The sequence below is a fragment of the Etheostoma cragini genome, chromosome 15 (assembly GCF_013103735.1).
Source record: "Etheostoma cragini isolate CJK2018 chromosome 15, CSU_Ecrag_1.0, whole genome shotgun sequence".
In the NCBI taxonomy this organism is placed as follows: domain Eukaryota; kingdom Metazoa; phylum Chordata; class Actinopteri; order Perciformes; family Percidae; genus Etheostoma; species Etheostoma cragini.
In genome coordinates, this window is record NC_048421.1 from 761740 (window position 1) to 766919 (window position 5180).

The window sequence follows — 5180 nt, forward strand, 5'->3', positions numbered from 1 at the left end:
TAAAATACAGGGGCATAAGTATACACCCCCCTATGTTAAAATACAGGGGGCATAAGTATACACCCCCCTATGTTAAATCCCCATAGAGGCAGGTTTTTATAAGACCAGTTATTTCATGGATCAGGATACTATGCATCCTGATAAAGTTCCCTTGGCCTTTGGAATTAAAATCCCAAATCTACATACATACACAAAAATCCATCCTCTCATACCCTTCAGGTGTATACTGAAGTATATTTCCAGGTAACTGCTTGACATCAGGTGCCGGATGTCCCTCCTCTTCCTCCCTCTGGGTGGTGCTGTTCTCAACCCTCGACCACAAGCGAGCGACACGCCCACATGTCAAGTTTTTAAGAGAATTTGGACGTTGCAACAAGGCGGGCCCACTTGGTTTAGTGTGTATATATTAGCGTGTATATATTAGTGTGTATATATTAGCGTGTATATAATAGTGTGTATATATTAGTGTGTATATAATAGTGTGTATATATTAGCGTGTATATATTAGTGTGTATATAATAGTGTGTATATATTAGTGTATATATATTAGTGTGTATATAATAGTGTGTATATATTAGTGTTTATATATTAGTGTGTATATATTAGCGTGTATATATTCGTGTGTATATAATAGTGTGTATATATTAGTGTGTATATATTGGCGTGTATATATTAGTGAGTGTATATTAGTGTGTATATATTAGTGAGTATATATTAGTGTGTATATATTAGCGTGTATATATTAGCGTGTATATATTAGTGTGTATATATTAGTGTGTATATATTAGTGTGTATATATTGGCGTGTATATATTAGTGAGTGTATATTAGTGTGTATATATTAGTGTGTATATATTAGTGAGTATATATTAGTGTATATATATTATATATTAGTGTGTATATATTGGTGAGAATATATCAGTGAGTATATCTTAATGAGTATATATTAGCGTGTATGTATTAATGAGTATATATTAGTGTGTATATCTTAGTGAGTATATATCAGTGTGTATATATCAGTGTATATATCAGTGAGTATATATTAGTGTATATATCTTAGTGAGTATATGTTAGTGAGTATACATTAGTGTGTATATATCAGTGTATATATCTTAGTGAGTATACATTATTGTGTATATATCAGTGTATATATCTTAGTGAGTATACATTATTGTGTATATATCAGTGTATATATCTTAGTGAGTATATATCAGTGTATATATATCAGTGTATATATCTTAGTGAGTATATATTAGTGTGTATATATCAGTGTGTATATCTTAGTGAGTATACATTATTGTGTATATATCAGTGTGTATATCTTAGTGAGTATATATCAGTGTGTATATATCAGTGTATATGTCTTAGTGCGTATATATCAGTGTGTATATATCAGTGTATATGTCTTAGTGAGTATATATCAGTGTGTATATATCAGTGTATATATCTTAGTGAGTACATATCAGTGTGTATATATCAGTGTATATATCTTAGTGAGTATATATTAGTGTGTTCACAATAAATTTTGGCGCTTTGTTTTTTAGTTATTTTCTGAAGATCTTGTCACCTTTTCCTATGTGGTTTTAGAAAATTTGAGTGCTTTTTCCAGTGTTTTTGTTGCTATTTTCCACCTTTTAGGGCTCGCTTTTTCATGATGGCACCAGGGAGTTTTTTGGGAGTTTTTCTCCCGTCCCAGCATGCATTCTGGGGTGTAGCCAGACCTTCCTCGGCAGCGCTGTGGAGGTAGACCCCACTACGCGAGACCCCATTCCAGCGCAGACACTCATGAAGATCACTTCCACGTGAATCCACTCATGCATTTCACTGCGTTTTAATACAGTAGTAACGAGGCGCTATGCACTATGCATCAAGTACAGTCAGCCACAGATAGTGTGTTACCAAGGTTACAAATTACACAGCAATGTACCTTTTTTTTTTTTTTTTTTTTTTTTTTTTTTTTAAGAATAACAAATCAGCATCCAGAGACAGAGCAAAGACCATATGAAGCAGAGAAGTTACGCACAATCATTGTTCATGGAGAAACGTACACACACAGCTATGAGTTTGCCTCTATCAGCTTTATAAAGGTGTATTTACAAGATGGCCGCTCTGGACCAACCGGGGATGTAACGATGCATCGAGGAATCTGCTGATAACGGACGTGGGTGCGTAGAAGATATCAAGCGGTTGGGATACCAACTGAGTCGGGGTGCAGTTTTAATCAACACTGTCAACAAAAGAGGTACAATACAGGTCCATTTTGGTTCCCTAAGGTCCAAACTTGGCAAATGTTTCCTTAAAAGTACTAAAATGTATGTTGAGGGTACATTTATGCACCTTCCATTGTACAGTGTGTACTTTCGGATGTGTAAGGTAATTATTTTTACCTTTAAGGTACATTGTTGATCCTCAAAAGGTATAATATTGTTCCTTAGAAGGTATGCACAGGCAGGGCTGTAGTCAAGACCACTTTAGTCGAGTCAGGACGAGTCGAGTCCGAGTCAAGACCGCGTCCAAAGAGGTTTGAGTCTGAGACCAGGACAGAATAAAGGTCTTATGCATGACAGTATCCAGATAATCATTTTGGGTTTCCCTTTCCCTCCAATATTATTATCAACATATTAAAGACACCTGGACTCGGTCCAGACCAGAAGCCATATTGGGCAAGACCAGCGGCCGAGACCGAGACAAGTCCGAGTCCAAATACTAGCGAGTCCGAGACAAGTCCGAGACCATGGAAAAACGGTTTCGAGTCCGGGCTAGAGTCCAAGACCGGACTCGAGTCTTACAGCCCTGCAAACAGGTAAGGTACAAACTGGATCCTCTTACTCAGAGTACAACAAAGTACCTTTGAGGGTACCACCCCAGGGACAAGCTTTTGCTCCTTAAGGGGGTCCTGGTTTGTACTTTCTTTTCTTGACAGTGTACTCTAGACTCCAGATGTCACTACGTGGTCTTAGTTCATCCACCTGAAGAGTTTTCTGTCCGTTGTTTTACTTTTTAAAGATATTCTGATGTGGGATTAGTTCGTTATTTAACCCTCTGGGGTCGGACACACACACGTGATTTTGGCAGCTCGGATATCGGCCGTTGAACAAACGTAAGCGGTGTTTTCTGTATTATCTCGGTTGGACAGCGGTGGAAGAAGTACTCGGATACTTTACTGGAGTAAAAGTACTGACACCACTTTGTTTAAATACTCTGTTACAAGTTAAAGTCCTGCAGTGACAACGTTACTTTAGTACTTTAGTATTAAAAATAAAGAATGGTCCCGTTGTAGAAAGAGTGAAGGATCCGACCAGCTGTTTAATGACATCATCACTCGTCACTAAATACTAGTGACTAAAGTAACTGGTAACTAAAGTAACTAGGAACTAAAGTAACTAGTGACTAAAGTTAATGGTAACTAAAGTAACTAGGAACTAAAGTAACTAGTGACTAAAGTAACTAGTAACTAAAGTAACTAGTGACTAAAGTAGCGAGGAACTAAAGTAACTAGTAACTAAAGTAACTAGTGACTAAAGTAACTGGTAACTAAAGTAACTAGGAACTAAAGCTTTCAGATGAATGTAGTGGAGTAACTAAAGTAACTAGTAACTAAAGTAACTAGTAACTAAAGTAACTAGTAACTAAAGTAACTGGTGACTAAAGTAACTAGTAACTAAAGTAACTAGTAACTAAAGTAACTGGTAACTAAAGTAACTAGTGACTAAAGTAACTAGTAACTCAAGCTGTCAGATGAATGTAGTGGAGTAGAAGTAGTAAGAAACATGAGGAGAAAAGACTACAACTAAAGTACAAGTACCTCAATATCTGGACATAAGTACATTTTTGCAGTACATGTACTTAGTTACATTCCACCGCTGGTGCTACAATAACTTCTAAAGAGAAGATATTTCCTGATTGTGCTTTAACTTGTAAATAAACAAGTTGTAACACACACACACACACACACACACACAGTCTAATTAAAGAGCTTTTTACACCTCATATTATAACATTCTTGTGTTTTTGTCTGGTAATATTGTTTAAAATTGCCGTATATGTTGTGCATTTCTGTGTCTTCTTCATGGGGAGAAACCAGCGTTCGATTCCTCCGCGTGTCTAGTACAGCACGTGTGAAGAAAGTGACAATAAAGCCGACTTGACTTGGAAGAACACGTGGGGATCAGTTACATCCAAACGCCTTAGGAAGGTCGACTTAAGAGGACGGGTGAAAACGCCCCTGGGCCTCGGAGGGTTAAGATGGCGCGTGGCGTCGCGGGGCAAGTGGATCGTTACATCCCCGGAAACACGCCGCTCTGACGAGTCCGACAAAGGCAAACTGGAGACCGTCCAGTAGTGGAGGAAACTCCTCTAAGTGGCGTTGTATCTCTAGGTCATCAGAAGTAAACTCATTACAAGTAAACACTAAGGTCACGGAATAGAAATGATCCCAAAAACATCGAACCGGCGTTACGAAATCATGACACGCTGTGCAAGTCGGGCGACATGAGAGCCAATAGAAACAACTAACCGCTAAAGCCACAGGAATAAAAACACACATGGAGGTCGTCCTCGTCGGGCTCCGACCAGGACGCTGGACAGTTCAGCAAAGTGTCTCTCAGAGTCCGTGGCGGCTCAGCTGTGTGCCACCGCCGATGGAGCAGGAAGTTAAAAAGGTCATCCCCCCCCCCCGAACCCCCATACCCCCCCAACCCCCCCACCGGACTTAGTCCTCTTCTGCCAGTCGGCAAAGACACTGCAGGGGCAAACAGAACAGTTCTAATTAACAGGTATGAGCGTGAAACTTCCCCAGGTGATTATTGACAATAGGACACCTGTTTTTTGGGGATTGTATAACATGTTATAACATGTTATGTTAACATGTTCAACTCGTTATTTATTTCATCAGATTTTATAACAGTTAGGCTTTGTTACATCTCAAGAGCAACCGATGCAACGTATGTGAAGAATAAAGAATAAAGAGAAGAAGAGTGTAAGTGATACTGGTTCCCAAATGTCCAAATCTGCTGCCTACATTACCCACAATGCAATATGAGTGCCAACATTTGGGTCAGAGATTGTGGTTTGTTGAGGCCCATTCGGACCAGAAGAGACCCGGTGACTCGGGTGATGGGGGGTGGGGGGGGGCAGGGAGGTGTTTTTCTTTGTTTTTTTCAACTTGTAGTCTTCAACTTC

The 5180-nt window shown here is 39.0% G+C and overlaps 1 protein-coding gene across 1 annotated transcript in view; it reads right to left on the reverse strand.

Annotated features, from left to right (window-relative positions):
- The window catches only part of LOC117958237, an 859617-nt gene that overhangs the window by 690017 nt on the left and 164420 nt on the right, over positions 1-5180 (reverse strand). The gene's annotated exons all lie outside the window — the stretch shown is intronic.